The sequence below is a fragment of the Styela clava genome, chromosome 2 (assembly GCF_964204865.1).
Source record: "Styela clava chromosome 2, kaStyClav1.hap1.2, whole genome shotgun sequence".
In the NCBI taxonomy this organism is placed as follows: Eukaryota; Metazoa; Chordata; class Ascidiacea; order Stolidobranchia; family Styelidae; genus Styela; species Styela clava.
This window is the reverse complement of record NC_135251.1, coordinates 15815959-15834987: the sequence shown is the minus strand read 5'-3', so window position 1 is coordinate 15834987 and position 19029 is coordinate 15815959.

Sequence of the window (19029 nt, the reverse complement as noted above, 5' to 3'; positions counted from 1 at the left end):
TTTGAACAAGATCTGCCTTTGGGGCTCAAAAAATATTTTTGGTGTGGATAGCCGGATTCAACATCTTTCCAATCAAATGAAGAAATTGGAAAAAAACTCAATTAGTTTTCCAACGAAATGCTTTTTATACAACGCAATAACGTAAATTTCTCAAAAATCCGAAAAATCGTTAAATTGACCCAAAATTTGAACAAGATCTGCCTTCGGGGATCAAAAAATATTTTAGAAGTGGATAGCTGGATTCAACATCTTTCCAATCAGATAAAGAAATTAGAAAAAAACTCAATCAGTTTTCCAACGAAATGCTTTTTATACAACGCAATAACGTAAATTTCCTAAAAATATGAAAAATCGTTAAATTGACCAAAAATTTGAACAAGATCAGCCTTTGGGGCTCAAAAAATATTTCAGGTGTGGATAGCTGGATTCAACATCTTTTCAATCAAATGAAGAAATTGAAATTGAATGAAGAAATTTCACAGAAATACAAATGAACGGTAGAATTAACCAAAATTTAAGCACAATCTGCATTTGCGTCTACGAAAATACTCCTAGTCAGGGGTGGCGCGTCAATAGGGCCAACAGGGGCAATGCCCCGGTTGTTTTTTTGGTATAATAAAAATATTCGAAAAATACCTCAATATCGGTTGCACAGACTGTCTACACTAGCCATATTCTCCCGACATGGTTCATTTTTCGCTCGCAAAGCCTTCACCGAACGTCGACGGGGCGACGCCGATTTTGCCCCGGTTGCGAACACGAATGGTTGTGTTACAGCGAGGACAAAAATGCACTTTTTTGTTTTTATTGCCTACTTTTTGCTACCGCCCGTGACTCACGTTGGTGTAAATTTGGTTTTAGAGATCTTAAACATCTTTCCGAGCGTGCCAGGGATCATCAATCTTCTATGGAGCATCTGGACAATGCAGTAAAATACCGAACATTCGGAAATGTTAATATTGCAGCACAGTTGGATGAAGGACGCGCGGTTGGGAGACACCGGGACGTTGTAAGTGTACCCGGTTAGGGTTAGGCAATCTTGGTTCACATACTTCGGGAGTACCAATTCCGTTACGTAAAAGCTATAATCTACTCCTCGAGCGTAGATTATAAATTTAATTATCGTCAATTAATCAAGTGCACGACGCGCCAGCCGCCGAACAAAAACAGGTTTCGCGAAATCTATAGATGTATCCCCAAGCATCGACTTCCTTGTTTACTTTGTGACATTGGTCAATCAGCAAGATGCAAAAAGTGACGTAACACGGCATCCGCTCAGACACTTTTCTCACTTGGACAGATTTTTAAGCGTGGTCGTAAACAATGCCTCGTTTACGCATTTTTGAATTCTATTCGTTAGTTTTTATCGTGTATCGGACATTTAAATATAAATCAAATAACTCAATGATCACTTTGTCTTCCTAGACATTTCAGTTTAATTGCAGTAATCAAAAATTAGTGTAGAAATAGCAGTGATAGACTAGGATAAAATACTAGTAAAAAATGAAATAAAGTACTTTTAAAACAGATTGTTGAATGCTATGAATCAGAATGAGGGTTTGAAAAAAATACCCCGTTTTACAGGCGCCAAACTCGCGAAACTGTTCTTAAAATGAGCACCGAAAATTGTACAATGGTAAAGTATAGGAAGAATTTCCCGGGAGTCAAGGGTCGGGGAAAGGTCCATAGGCGACTGCACAGTAATCTGGTGTTGAGGGTTTTATTCGGTAATGACCAATTGATCATATTACAAATAAAATTTTTAAGATTTGGAAATAATATTAGTGTAACGTTTAATCAAGGTTCGAATTTGATGCTAAATATCAATATGGTGGAGCACATATTATTAAGAAGTGTATTCTTACCTTGTCTTGTTTTTTAATTTATCATAGTCGCATGTGTGTATGGGAGAACGCTGTAGGTAAGTGACCACTTCTTTTTACCAACATTTTTTTATTTGAATCTTGCACATTTTCTAAATCAGGGGTGTGCATCAGGCGGCCACCGGAGACCGGGCTTGCAGCGGTACTACTTCTCGATTAACCATGATGGTCAAGTTTGTGAACACACTAAGAATATTCCGTAAGCTGCAGAGCCAAATTATAGGTTCGATATTCAGATGGTGGAGGTAGACCCTGGATCAGGTCATCCAACCTTTTTTGGCCGAAGGGCCACGTGTAGTTTACTAATAATTGCGCGTGCCACTTAGCATGGCATTATGTTCTAGTTTTGCTACAATGATTACAGGTTAATGAAGAACAAACGAGAATATTGGTGGAGACCGAAGACTTATCGATCGAAATTGCGGTTTCGATTAATGACTCTATAGTGAAACCGCGTGTCCCATCACTAATTAAATAATAACTCGCTCATTATACGACGGATTCGTCGAATCTCTGTCATGCCGGACTCTTCCCATCCCTAACCCTTAATAGGGACAATGGCTGCGGTAATTTCAAAATCATTATTAACTGGCTGCAACGGCTGCGGTAATTTCAAAATCATTATTAACTCTCCGCAAGAAGATCGCCGACTGAGCAGTAACCTCGATGTCAGTGCTTTCGTCAAGTGCCAAGGAATACGATGAAAATTTTCTCGCCTTTGCAATTGAAGTTTCCGCTATAGAGTTCCCAAGCTCTTCGACATGACGAGTTATGGTCTGTCTTGACAGGCTATTTTGCAAAAACCTTTTTTATTTCCGGACGTAAAACATTGGCAACCCAAACCATTCCTAATATACATTCCTTAACGAATTCTCAATCTGAGAATGGCTTCGGCTGCTTTGCGATAACGTCATATAGAGTAGTAAAAGACCACGTGCGTAAGCGGCTATGGCACCTTTATTTATCGATATCTTTTCGATTCAAAATGGCACCCATGGCTCGTTTGAAAGGGCTGGCAGAGCGCATTTCAGGAAAATAAACAAATCGTTCGTAGCACATCTTTGTATACTACATCACTCGAAAAATTGTTTTACTCCAATTTTTTTATTCAATTCTGAAAAATACAGCTCGGGCCACTCAAAATGCTTCCGCGGGCCACATATGGCCCGCGAGCCACGGGTTGGGGTTGGACGACCCTGCCCTAGATAATATGATCAAATACAACTATTCCCGTCTTATTAATGAGGTCTGTTGACGACGTGATATAAATTTATCTAAATTTTATAATGTCTAACACTCTAAACGGCATTTCGAATCACATCAAGGTTCCAAAATGATTCCTGCATATTTTTGTACGTGGTGTAGAAAAAAACTCCACCTAACCAGCAAAATTAGACCGGGAATTTGAGTAAGTTGTAGGACGCACTCAAATGAACCTCACATCAGTTGGGTCCGAACGTTGTTTTTCAGCTCTTGAATATTTCGTGGTCATGTTTATGAATCAATATTACAACAAATATATTCTCTTCAAATTTCAGTTCATATGTGTGCTTATTCAAATGCATTTAATCTTGAAAAAAATTTAGAATTCATCCTAATGCTGCAATCTCAAAATCCCGACCGCGCTTCTCAATCAGGTATCTGTTTCAGGTGCCTGCGGAAAGACAGAGCACTCTGCCAGATGGAAAACATCTTAGATTTCCACATAAACGATTCGATAGAATTTTACATAATCATTCAGAAAAGAAATTAATTGAATGGGAGGGACATCGGTGTTTATTCATCTGCTGATGTTGTCTTTTGCGCCTGGGCAGTGCCGAACTTGTCCCGTCCGGAACAAGCATGATGTCCCAAAAAGTTATTCGTTTTCAAATGACTGTCTTCAGTTATGCCGAGCATTTATGCATAGTTTGGAATCAAATTATTACATGCTTTATTGGATTTTGTTATGTCCGTTGAGTTGGTTACCACCGATCAAAAGTTTGATAACCAATTAGTGTTATTTTGAGTCTTGCACCTTTAAAATAGGCCGCCAGAGGTCGCTTCCAAATCAAGACTGAGCGTGGAAAATATAATTCATTCTTTTCTGTTTATTATGCTTACAAATTGTTAACATTCCGCATATGAATAATTAGAATACGACGCGAAACTTCGTACTACCTTCATTTGAACTTGGATTTCTAGTTATTCCAAACGACAAGTTTCGCTATTGCGCCATAATCGTTAAATCATCAATCATTAATCGTTAAATTTAGCCCTATATATATATATATATAGCCCGAATTTAACAGGATCAATTCAAGCACTTGTCTATAAGATTGAGCACTCAATTAACTAGTCACTGGAGTGTTGGGACTGCATATAAACGTCTATTAACACTACTGGGAATCTGAATGAGTACATGGGAATTGATTTTACCTTTTTTCTATTTGATTTAAAGATCATTACTAATCCTCTTACAAAAGTGATTAATTTCGATTTACTGGCTTCTTGAAGCCAAAAGTCGTAACAAAATGCAATACAGTACCGGCTTTATAATATTGGTGACTCACGGCAAATTGGCCTTGGGTATCTTTAAACTAAATGACACGATTTTGAAATAATTTCAAAAAAAAATTTTTTTGTGTGGTCGGCAAGATTATGAAATTCCAATTCTCTAGATACTTGCCTCAAGTCGTGGAAGATCACAAAATAAATAATAATACAGTTAACGGGTTAGAGCCCACATGAGCAAACTACGGCCCGCGGACCGAATCCGACCCGTTGGGTAATTCAATCTGGCCCGCCTGATGCTGCCACAATCAAACTAAAACCAAATTTTGATGTTTTAGCTTAAAAATAGCTCAAAGAATTTGTTGGGATTGCGAATAAATTTAATTTTGGTGCGAGGCCTATTGTTTTCCACTTCTGCTTTTGTAGCGCTGTAAATATTGTTCATAAAATATAATTTTTACCTGATCCAATAACCTTGCCCACTCCTGCGTAAGAGTATAGAAAACTGAGATTTTGCATACAAAACACAATCAGGAGTTCTGGCATATTAGAAAGAGTCGCGGTTTTCCTAATTGGTGTTAAACATTGTTCCTAAGAATTTGGGGGAGATTAAACCAGCGAGCTATCAATTTTGAGAACAAAGGACAAAGCGTTCGCCTTCTTGTTGGTGTACTATTTATAATACAATATCATTCAGTTCACGTGCTATAGGCTACGATGCGTTGTTATTGAGGGGTGTATACCCTTTCGCTAGACATGAATATGTGCACTGACTGTTTCAGGTAAAAGTCACAAAGGCTGCTTTCGTGAGTGAAAATTGTTTAATTACAATCAACGATCATGTAGCGTGTATGAAGTACTTCGAAGACCAGCCATGCTTTATATATTTTGATCAACCATTCATTTTATGCATCAGTCAATTCATTTTATGACTACCAAAACAATGGTACCACACTATTTCGCAGCTAGACAAATTATTTCCATGATTCATTTACATCATTTACTTTCATCTGAATTCTGAAGTATATTATCTGTAATTCCAACATTAATGCAACACAAAATCTTTGAAATGAATGAATTGCCTTTGTTTCTCTCCCTTGTCTCCGCGTCTCATCGGTCGCCATATATCATATTTGTATTTGGGCAGTGTTCTGTGCTTTTACAAGCGCAATTTTTGCATTTCCCAATGTCTTTCAAGTTGGATTAGTAAAGATCCGTTTTTTCATTTGAGTTTTTTCTATATGAAATATAAAAATATAATAAAATACATTTTAAAACTGTACACACGATCGCAACATACCACATTCAAAATTACTATTCTTGCCCGTGGGAATGCTTGCAAAATTACCCATTAAGTTAATACCATTATCCTACATAGTACGGAGAAAATGACTATTTTAGAAAACATTGCCGACAACAACTAAAATTAGGCGATGATCAGATAGCGACCGATGGATCACACTTATGAACGACTTTGACGTCGAAGAAACCCATTGCGTACGATTATCGCAGCTATACAGTCGCAGCCAATAAGTTACTTGTTTGTACTTCCTTCATGTGTGGAAGATGACGCATTTCAGATGCTGTATAATTAATTCATTTTTCCATTTAATTTTGGGAAAGTAAGCAGCAGTATCATACATTGAATTGACATTCTCCAATCGTGATGAAAAAGATGATGTTTGTTAACTGTGTTATTTTGTATAATGAAAGAGACAAAGACGGAGTAGAATTATGGTATCGTTTATATATAGGATATCTTTGACCTAATATCTTCTCTCAGCTGGATCAAGTTATCAAAACCTGTAGTACTAATTAAAATGTATTATATACTCTGCAGACAAGGCTGCAACCCAGGCGATAAAGATTACACAGGGTAATTGTTTATCAAAAATAATAAACGTTTTTTTTAAATTAAAATGCCAAGAGGATCAGCAAGTGTCCCGTTCCCTTCACAAGCTAAAGTGATTGATGACTACTCAGATATGTTGGCTTTGTAGGAAGGGTGTTTGGAGGCAAGATATGAAAGTGAACAGAATAGTTTAAAATAAATATTTTTCATGTTTCAATTTTGAATACTTTTCTTGTTGAAAAAATTGTGTGTGTTATGTATGTTAATAGAGGAATCATACACTTATTTATGAGTAAAGAGATGGACGGAATGTTTATACGAGTTCGTAAGTCAATGAAAATTGTTGAGGAAAATCGAGGAGCAAGAAATAACCGGCCAATCGCATGCATTCCGATGTTCCTTTCGATCGGTAACCCTTGGACAATTTAAGATTCGCTAGTGTACCCCCAAAACTGTACTGCGTGTTGTGATTGGACAAAATAAACCTTGTAAACTGCTAAAGTATATTTGTTAGTTACTTGTGGTTGTAGTCACAGCCTCTATTGGGGTGAAAAATGTGACGTTCTAAAGAGTTCTTATATTCAGGTCTTCAAATTATTATTATCAGGTGATAAAAAAACCAAAGAATATCCTTATACTTAATCTTATGTACCCACTGTACATCTGCGGCACATGTACCCATGTTTGGAAACCCCTAACCTAACTCATGCTTAAGCAATTGTTCTTGGAGATTCAGAACAAATTGAGTAAAATGTTGAACCGTGTAGTAACAACATTATGTTCTTTACTGCTCTCGTCAAATCGGGAATTTCGATAAAAACGTGTGATATGATCGGCGCATCATCGATGAACGTTTTCCCAATTCTAACAATGATCTTTATCTTAAAACCGCTTAGTCATGAACATAATTGACGGATAAACTATAGCCTACTTTTTGTTGTCTGGAACAACTTCTCGAAGTCGACTATTTTCAAATATACTTATAACAATAGAAATGGAAGGATTTCGGTACAGAGGTGAGTAAATACATGACGCTTCTACTAACTAAAACACTACAAATTCTCAGATAAAACTTGTCTGTAATTGACTTCATTGATTGCATTATTGTAGGCCAGGAGAATAAATATCTCAGAAATGGAAGAATTCCACAAAACGCTTGAATACAATGTTTCTGAATATTACACAAACGCTATCAAACGAATAAAAATTAAAGTATCATAAAAACATCAGTTCCAATCTTATAGGACTGACAGCCGTTCCATATTAATAACTACGAATAGATTTAAATCCTACGTGATAATATAATGTATTCTATCATATCGCTCTATCTATCACTCGCGACATGGCTTTGAAAAAGAATTTTGTCGTGTTCTGCAGGAATTTGATCTCTCATACTAATAGTTTTCAAATTTGACCTATGTATCTTTGCATCGGCGGTCTCGAGATCATGGTTGTTCAATTCATTGGTAAAATGACGCCACTAGCAACATAAAGCTATCTCGGAAGACCAATTTTTTCGTACGTTGTTGTGCCTTGTTCAGGGCGAAAGTGCGGCCTTGACATAAAATATAAAAAATTGTATATCTATTGTTTGCCATACTATTGCTTTTGTCGGTGCTGTATTTAATTCTATTTAAATTGAAAACATTATGTACAATTTGACCTCTTGATCCCACCACTTTGTTAGCATATCGGTACTACGTTTGAGGTTCTACATGCCTATTATTAATGGACGTATCCTCATCAAGACAAATGCTGATTTTACTATATTTATGGTGGAAATATTTATGCTTGTCATTTTGAATTCGCACAAGGTATACTTTGCCGGCGCTAATGCTAATATTATTTGAAAGCAACGACATAAAACAGTAAAATTCTATTTCTTATATTCATGTATTTATGAGAAATTTCTAAGTTATGACGATGCTTATTCTTGAATATTTGTTCTTCTCATTTCCGCTCTAAATTTTAATGAGTTTATTCATTGGCACTCTTTTTTATCAACGTTGTTGGAATAGTAGGACAACGTAATGTATATAACACAAATAAGTCTCCATTACTTTTAATCAGTTCTGTTTAAATAGATCGCCTAATAGTTAAAATCATCGAGCCAAACATGGGTGACGAAATCTATCGATGGCACAAGCACGATTCTAATCAAATGAGATTTTAAATGAGCAAACAATTTCCAACCCGACACCGATCAAAACACTCTACATTGTTACAAGTATTTTGAGCATGCAGTGTATGACCCCGATGGGCGTAGTAATGACAAGATAGTCGCTACATTTGTTTAGTCGAAGCTTACGACATTGTAATAATAAAGTCGTTCCGTTGCGGATGGAATGCCCTCAGCTGAACGATTGTGGAGGCAAATATTAGATCAAGAAAGTGTTACAGCTTGCTAGGCAAAGAAAGAGAAGGAGGCTTTTGGAAGGGTGCCGCGAAACACAACGAGTGAGTTGTCGGCTACAACGGTACTGCACAAATGATTTGTTTGTTTGTCATGCGACGATTTTGAAACAAACAACACGGATTGAACCGCCGACAGGTATAGGTTTCTTAAGTGCCAACGGCGAGAAAATTTTAAACAAAAACGTAGAGAATTAGAGCAAAGTATTAATTGGATCAAGTATATCGCCTACCGAAAACACGACATCTCTATTAAATGCCGTCGGTGCCAGATATCGAGCGTTACGGAACTATAGAATTGTACTAAGGGCACAGATAGTTTACCTGAGTTTCTAAGAGTTAATGCAAGTATTGATCTCGTTGATTATTCCAAATTATCCATTTCAGCTGCCCGGGTACATACATTCCGTTGTAATCAGTCATGGTAACAATCGTGCGAAACAATTCCACAAGCTGACCTCCCGGAAAATACCCTAACGTCATTACGTTTTACCAAAGGGGGTTCTCCTTAACTAACCACGCAATCAAGCTAGTATACTGTCTAAACTTTTCTTTGGTAGTGACAGGAGTAAGGGACAGATAGCAGGCAGAGTCATTGAGTTAGGACTTAGGTTATATCAGCAGTCTATTCGTGTTCACCCAAAATCTGAACTGAAGCAAACAGAACGACGTTTTACTGTACCGGATTTTAAAATTTGTATATTAGAGTTTGGAGTGATACAGCGAAGGAAAAAGTTTTCTATAGAGAAATTGCAAATTCCTAATGTCGGTTTGAGATTGGCCTAATCATGTAATATTATTATGTTCCCCAACGTTGAGGTATCATTGAAGTTTTGTAAAACATTATTAATTAAACGTTTTCTGTAATTGTTTCCACAAAAATGCAAGCTTTTGTCAATTTAAACAAGACCCGATGTATCACCCAGAAGAGAAAACGGTTATATTGCATACGCGACTTGCGTGTCATGATCATGTCGTGTTCAAGTATTCGTGATTAAAAAATAGCCTATTACTATCATTATTATAGGAATGGTGGCGGATCAACTGGTGGCTATATAGTCTTATTACTTTGAAGCTTACATTTGTCATCATTATAAATCGCCATTAAAGAGAGCATGAAATTGGTGAAAACCGAGCCGGTGATAGAAAATTTTATAATCCTAGCATATTTTTTGTCATCGTTTTCCCGTCATTCCGTTTCAGCGTTTAAAATTTGATTCAATTAGTATTATTAGCTCAGTGTCCAAATTTAGGCATAAACGTACAGAATCTTTTTTTTTTTGATATATATGCAGTTTTTAAAAGGAATGTTCTTATCGTAGATTATCCTATTTATAGCGTTAGCAGACAAGAAAATAATTTCATAATTGATATTTATAGAAGCTGTCAGAGCGGTTATTTAAACACATTTACACCATATATAACGAACGTCAAATTTCTGCGTATTTACGATATTGCGCCTAATCGTGTGATATAGAAATATTTGTCATATTGGGTTGTAAATGCACCTGCTGTCGTGCATCCACTCAGGCCTAAATGAAGGCTCGCTATATCCGTATGTGAACATATATCTTCAGGTTTTGCGTTAAACATGGTGATGTGAAGCGATCCCAGTGTAAAATACGAGAAGGAAAGGAATATTTGGAAGTTTGGAGAATGGAACTAACAAAGATAGCCAAATAAAACATCTAACTAGTGATAATACTTTTGAATAACTAAAGATTGACGAAAAATGCTAATATTCAAAACGTTTTTCTATCGAATCGCGACTACTTTTTCATTGAAGCTCCAAAAAACAGCGGTCTTTTATTTCGTGAGCCATTCTTTCGATTCGGCATGTAATTTATATTTGTCCAACTTGGAACCTAACTGCTATCTAATTTTACATGTTACTGAAAACTAAAAAAGGCAGTTTTATAACCACAATAATTACGATTCCAAATTTACAAAACACCTACAGAAGTATGCATATATATTCAGATTTATAGTAGCCCCGTACCATCTTCTACATATAGGGATTCGTACATCGCAGGTGTTGAATACATGATGAAACCTATTTAATCCCCGGGAAAATGATCTATATGCGTCTTATGTCTTGTACATGAAAAAAATAATAATAACATACTTTTTGCATTCACTGAAAGAATGCATGTTGCTTACGTGACCAAAATCTTCCGCAGTCGGCACCCCCAGTTCTGCGGCATGTAATCTGTGATTAGCGTGACGAAGACGTGATTAGTACGGGCATGTTCGGAGCAAACTGTCACACATTTGATGTTTGTGAGATAAAATGATCAACAGATTGATATTTTAATGATACTGGTACTCATTTGACATTTCATGTATAAACTTTTGGCCCAGACTTTCTGAGTTGCGTATTTGTTTTGGAGACAACCTTGTTTTTTTAAATATGTCCTTGTCCACTTGCAGTATAAAGTTCAAATACGAACGGGGTACATTAAAAATTGGAAAATTTATTTTATAGTTAAACGTATAGCAACAATATCAACCATATTCATTACAACAGCCGGACCCATATATACTTTCTTAGTACTTTTACCAACTAAATCCATTGTCAATCTATAACGAGAGGGCAACGCTCAAATGGTGGACATGCAGATTGTGCAACTACAGAAAAACCTTTTTAACAATAACGATAAGAATCTGACCCTAAACCAAATTTTGTAATTAAAGTTGACGATTGTCATATTTAAGTAAAATGACTCGTCTTGGCGGGACGCATTTACTGGATGAATGTGATATTGATGCGAACATCTTTGATTTTTAATTTCTTGCTTTTGGCTTTTAATTAAATAAATTGGATCTATCTTTCTGAATTGTGTAAATTTTGACATCGTTATTCGGGAAGTGCTGCACCCTCATCGTGAACAAATGGTGATTTTAATATTAGTCAAAATGGTTTAATCTGGCTTGCAAATAGACATCACCATTTTGTGTTGTGGCTAAAATTTAGGTGTTTCTTAATTAAATTGCTTCAAATGCTATTCCAAGTAGTTGAGCGTCCTTCATTCAATCTTTGCTTTCTACAAATACAGCCAATGAGAAATAGAATTTGATTCACGTGAGATACAATTTTCATAATTATTAATCCTTTTCTAATACATTCAACTATGCGTAGATATATATGGAAATTGAAAATACGTTTTCAAAATACTTAATTTCTAAAATGCTACAATGATTCATAGCGCAGTTTTATCATATGCGAACTTCCAAAAACCTATTTTAATCGATAATATTGAAAGTTTTCCTTTCCGTATTAATTACAAGCTTCTAGTGCATTTTTTTTTTGTAAAGTTTAGAACGGTAACGGTGTCTTTCTTTCTATCTCGAACAGTTATTTTTTCCGACCACAGTTTAATGAGGTTTAGTGTATTCAGGTCGGACTGTATTCACAATACAGGATATACGCAATGACTAATGAAATTTAATAACGGCAAAAAATACTCACGTGTAATACAAAACATTCAGTCCGTACTTATTCAAGTATTTTAGTTAAATACATGTCACGGATAATAGTTTGTCTATCCTTTACTGTATTCTACGTTTAGTATTTGCTTGCAAGGTTAGTGGGGAAACTGTTCAGTTATTACATACGCACATACGGCGTACTTAGATTTGGTGGTAAGAATTCTGCAGCAAAACACATCCAAGCAGGCCTTGGTACTTTCCTCGTCATGTTATTTACCATTCTTACTGTAATGCTGGTCCTTAATACATCAACACAACATTTTGATATTTAAGAAATAGAAGGAAATATTTAATAAATCAAAATTGTATGTTCAGTTATTATGGCAGTGTCTTGTTGATGTGAGAAAGGTCAACTCTAACCAAATTGTTGGTTCATTTATTTTTTACTACAAACATTTCATTCATAGACTCAAGAGATAAAACAATATCAGATCAAAACATGATAATACTTGAACAGACAAAGCAAACATCGTTATACAATGAAAACGAGGTAGTCGAGTACTTTTTGTATGCTTAGTAGCAAGTTTTCACCGCATTGCTCTTATTATAGAAAAGATATCCACTCCCATATTATATTCGCACGTGTTCATAGTTTGTGGTATAATTGTACACTGCTAACTAATACAACATCATTTTAGTGGCATGTGAGTTTTCGATAGATAGAACACGTAGTTCAGTAGGTTGTCAGACCGAGTCAGTATTGGCATTGTTGATGAGCATAAAGGTCCCCGATAATTGAAAGTTTTACAGAAATGTCTTAACAATTTGGCAGGTTACATATAATTATTACAAAGCCAGATTCGAAAGGTTAGTGTTGGGAAATGTAATAATCTCTGTGTTGGCACATAATCGGGATTGAAAGCTTATTATAACATAGGATATCAATTATTATCGTCTAATAATACAGCGCAAAAATACTCAGGGAATATGTAACGTATCTAGATTTCTTCTCACGCCTTCATGTAACGATTTTCAAAACTTTTTAAAAATATATGTTCTTGGAAATCATACTTGCTTCCTGTTTTGTAATTTTTGTTGAAATACGATGTGGTGCAATCGTTTGTCCGCTATCTTATTTCCCATTCACTCTGTAACAATTTGCATGAATAAAGCATCTATCCTAACCAAAAGCATGTTATTAAGCCCTCATTGTCAGAGAGCATCGGTTTTCAAAGCAGTTTGTTGCGTAAATGAAAGGATTTTCTGCACAAAAAAATATTCTTCTCTATAGTATTCAATAACATTGTGTTATCATTTCCACATTTTCCAAATAACAATTGAATTTCAGGTAGATTGAGTGAGGTCGTTATAAGGACTGACAATAAAACTATTTTTATTCCCCTATGTATTTATACGACGCTAAACTTACAGCCTGAGATCTGGGGCGGCAATAAAAGCACGCGATCTATTCTTTTAGTAAGCTATCAATGTGGACAGTAATGACAATCCGGGAATCGAATTGCGTTATCGATGTAATTCCATTGTTACTAATATAGCACAGCGACACGAAGAGTTTAAAGGAAGATTGATGGTTTTACTTTTTAGAAACAGCGAGCTGCTTACCTTCTAGGCTAACGGTATGAAGAGTATTAAAGCATAATAAATCGAAATTATTTTAAAGAATATTGATAATTTGAGTGATCTACTATTTGCCAACGATCATGTTTATATGTCCTATATAGATGAAAGCCAAAATAAAAACTTTTAATCAACTCGAGCGTTAATCAATTGATTAATATACCTGAGTGCATCGTCTCACCAATCGTATATGACAGTATGGTAGTGTATGTGCCTACGGAAACTTCCCGTCCGACCAAATCCAGTTACGCTACCTCTAGTGACTACATGTGCATATCCTTTGTCGAAAAGATGAAAAGCTCTGCGAAGTGCACGGAAGAAGGAAATGTTATCAAAAATAAAATTGTACAAAACTGTCGCATTTCTATTGGAAATTCATCCGAAATTTCCAATAAAATTTTCTATATTTTACCATCATTCTAATTTGATTCAAATGTGATATAAATCCATTGTTTCGACAAGACTAGAAATCAAAAGTCTGGAATCTTGTTTTTTTGCAATTTGATATACGTAGTACACAAATATCTAATGAAAGAGCTATTTTTAGTGGATTCGCTATTATGTGTTGTATTATGAGGGCGAGATAACAATAGCAAATGAATTGATTACAATGCTTTCTCATTGGGCTTCGGGTGTAAACGAATCTTACTCTCAGCGTTCATTCTGGTTGGTACAAACAACACGCTCAAATTACCGCAAAGCAATTTAAGCCTTTATACAGTTTTTTGAAATCGTGATTGTAAAGCCCCCGATCCGTTTCGATGCCATCGAATATGTTGAAGATATGTATGAGTATGAGAGGTCAGCTTGTAGTATAATATCTTAGTACTTTCATTTGATCAAATTTTATTTATAGATTTTTGTAACCAATCACATTTTAACTGTTATGATATAATCTGCATTTAACAAGCACATAATTTAGCCTTCTGTTCAATGAGTGGTAAGTTGAGAGCACGGGGTTAGAACCATTGAAATAATTTCATTTAGTTTAATTCGGCAAACCAGAAATATGCTTCCATCTTGAAAAATCGTAATTTATCATAAATTCAATACATAGGTTCAATATCGCTTAACGAAAATTAATGTACAATTTTAACTTAGATGTCTAGTGTTGATGGAATGCCTATAAAAGCTCCATGCGCTCGTAACATCGAAATCTTGGCGACGCTCAAATGTTGGCTTAACGTGTTTTACGAGATCGAACTTCTCATGATACTTGAATAAAATAAGTTATAATTACTGCTGGTTTGACTTGAATCTCGATGTAATATTCGAATGCTGCCTCGGTCGGTTTAAGTGCATAAATTAGAGGGGTATACCTGTTGGCTTCGCAAGTTTTAACATTTTGAGTTCAATCACCATGCTCAGCAGAACCAACAGTGCGTAATAAATCGGCTATAAATTTCGTTTCTTTCCAGACAATGATACCTCCTAACTCATCGATAGGTGCTTGTCTATAACCTTGTACGGAACGAAAGTGTAAAACACCCCACAGAAAAAATTTCATTGGTTTATTAATAGAGTGCACGAGAAACATTTTAAATTTCTTGATATGTTTTCTATAGCCATCGCAATGAACGAGTGCTTCTAAAAACAGTTTAGTTACAGTCTACAGTTTAGAATTATCAGAATTGGTCTAGTTACCTAATTGTTTACGCATATATTCAGTTTGTGTTGACCACCAAACCAGCCATCGAAAAGATCTGCGTTCCTAATCTGGGTCCAATATTTTAAACCAAATCGAATTTGGTTATGTCGTCAAACACAAGATAGCGCAATGTTTTTGGCACAGTCGAAATGGATTTACCGTTAGTGTTTCGATAGGTTGTAGTTAGCATAGATCTCCGTGTTGATTGATACTGCTGTAAATTTATACTCATCATACCCAGGAATTGATGTATATTCGATACACAGAATACTGACTGAATATCGCAGCCATTAGTCAATGGTTTCATGGTTTGTCCACTCAGATTCTTGTGTAACTTGCAAGATGAAAAAAGGTTCACGGCAATGTGTATAGAATCTGGTTACTTTTCAAACGTTATCTCCATGTTTAATAGAAACAGAATCGGAATGTATTGTCATTGCAAATTATCACTCGATTGTAGTTCTTAATAGCCGATGTAAAAGGTGTCGACATCCTCTATGAATCAAAACAAGTCCAGGCACATAAAAAGTTCAGTCTTCAACTGTGCTTTTCAAATTACTAAGCCGATTGATGCTGTGTCCATGTCCGCAGACAAATTAACAGTGGCGAGATGTTTTTATTGCTGTATATATAGATCATGAGTCCATGACATGAAAATATCATTATACTTGGCGGATATTTTTAAAGCATAGTTGGCAATAAAGATTCCAGACACGATTCATGGACAGGAAATTCAAACAATAAACTTTATATATAAATTCAGTGACAAACTTTAAGGACAATAATGAATCTTTCAATAAATTAAGGCGAAAACTGTAGTTAATCATTAAAAATCTATAATAGGACCTTTGAAAACAAGGCGCGTGTGAAAAAGAATGTTGTTCGTGTCAACTTGCGGTGAGCATCAAGCACGATTTGTGGCAATCTTTTTTGTATAATAAAATGGCTATGCTGACTTAAATGTCTGTTGTAAAATTTGATGCCCAAATTATAATAGACTGCTGTTGTCTGTGAGACTGGGGTTTTGAAAATATGAATGTTTGTTTCGTATAACCTAATAAATCGAACGTGGGTAACTATCATTGAACATAAACTATTTTCAACTCCCCAGAGAAGCAGACAAGATCAATTGTAATTTCACTTCAAATTCTCATTCAAACCAACAGTTGACTCTTCCTATCTATTTAATTGATTACCACATCAAGGCATCAAATTTTCTTCAGAAGAAAATCATATTTTCAGTCGTAATTTATGCATAATTCAACCCCATGTCTACAACTTCACTCTTGGGTATAAACCACGTTGGGATACATCCAAATATTATTTGTTCCCGTACCATTTCAGTGAAATGAACTATATCATTGTAATCTTTATATTTTACAAGTTTTTTTAATATTATAGCTATTACTTACAAGATTAGTAAAGGGAAAATAGCAAGAAAAGGCAATGTCTTGAATAATTTAGTAGGATCAGTAATAACATTGAATGTAGCGGCAAGTTTTTCTATTTTTTCCTCTTGTAACAATTTACGTTGTCATAATCAGTTAGTTAGAGGATATACATGTTTGTTTCTGTAGCGATACAATTCATTTTTATACCAAAATATGCAATATACAGTTTAAAAATGGTGGAATTTGTTTTGTCGTTGGTGACAAGTTAGATGCGTGGTATTTTATTTAGTAGGTCAAAATGTTGAAAACGGTATCGCCATTTTTATAATTTCAATTCCGATCAAATGTTACTATTTTAAGGTCCTATTTTTTATGATAGCTAACAGAGGCTCAATTTATATTCATCGAAATTTCTTTCGTAAAGTATGAATATTGAAATTAGAAATAACATTTTATAAATTCAACTTTTATGTAACTAATCGATAATATTTTGATATGAGTAATCAAAAAAGCCTTATTACGGCTCGGAGAAATATATCGTTATTTTTATGTGAAAAAATTAGTAATACTGATGTTCGATTAAAACTGACAAAGGTTAATTTTTCAAATCTTTGTTTGTGTATACGAACTGTGAACTATTATTTATCATTGTGCTATCTATACTTTAAGCTATTCTGAGTATATATTAAGCGAACACCTGGACTGCATTTATTTACCACTTTAATAAAGGCTTTCTCTCTTATGAAAATATAATTAATCAAGTTTGATCCATGAATGAATCTCGCCATGAGGCACTTACCAGTTATTGTAAATTCATGGTGAGATAGGTTTGAAAAATAGCATTTTTGACAGTGCCTATTATAGGATATATCTTCTCGTAAAAAGCGTTTTGGTCTCTTATTTCCGTTATCGACAATATCATCTCTTTTCAGTAGTTGCCAGTTTCTAAATTTAGCTGAAACTCATTACCATTGTTATTGGTATGTGTCACACCAGAAAGGCTTTTTCCAATAGATGCTGTTGAAAGTTATGATAGTTGCTTCTATTTTTAAGTATGGATGCAATTGAAAGCTCTGTCAGAATTATAACAGTAAGAACGTTAATTTCGTATTTAATTCGATTGTTCTTTATCAGATAAGTTTATTGCGTTTTCTCATTTTTACTTAAAAACGAAGAATCTAAATTTCTTCATTTATACGTAGTCTTATCTTTTGGAAGTCTTAAAAGCACGTCAAATGTGTAAAACAAAAGTGTAGTAGTATTTTAAATTTCATTAATTTAGATTAAAAGTTTTATTGAGATGCTTCTACAAACATCTTTATCATATAAGATATCAGGTTTTTTCTACAAAACAAACGCACCAGCGTTTCTAAATGTATCCGATAGATTTCAGATTTATGTGGTTGAGTGAAATATGCTGTATCAACTATCTAAAGTAGGCGTGCAGGAGATCTCAGAGAAAATGGTGATTTTTTATTAGATAGTGTCAAACAGACGACATTGTCAATAGGTTCAATTGTCATTGCCTCGGGGAAAGGAACACGTTTTTTGACTCATGCATATTTTCGGGAGTTTTCGGTGCTGTTAAGAATAATTGCAGTCTCCGATGGTATAATTTTTTAATACGAAAATGCCTACTTTTATCTGGCGGAAATTTAGATCGAAGAATAAGTAAAGGGTTGAGATAGTTGTACGGCAGAAAGTGTTTGATATGCTTTCAAATTACGTAACTTACTTATCGTACAATCACGCACCATCAAATGTAATGTACGCCCATTTATAAGATATTATTATGAAAAAGTTTGCGAAGGAAGCAAGTTACAATTTCAAGATCAAAACTGTTAGTTATATAAAAGGCATGATGTAAATGGAAGTTCATTCAATCTTTTATGAAATAACTTAACTCTCTTGAGTGGCAGGTGACTGACTAAATGTTCAAATCAAAATGAACATATAACCTTGTAAGAGTCAATGTAAAAAAAATCTAATAAATTCTAAAAAATTCAATTCGAAAAATAAGCATAATTACAACGATCACGTATAGGAAGATTTGTTTGGCGGTCGAGGATACGAAAACCCTCTATCGGCGACCGGGAACTTTCCAAGTTCCTACTTCCTAGTGATCACCATTCGGTAGAAAGTACTTTTCGTAGCATGTGAGCTTCAGCAAGAAGAATTTTATTCAACTTTTTACGTCAATATTGTCAGGAAAACTTTGTACATAGTTTTAAAATCTTTACCCATATTTTCAAGAGCCCCCATCGACACTGGTATTATTAAAGT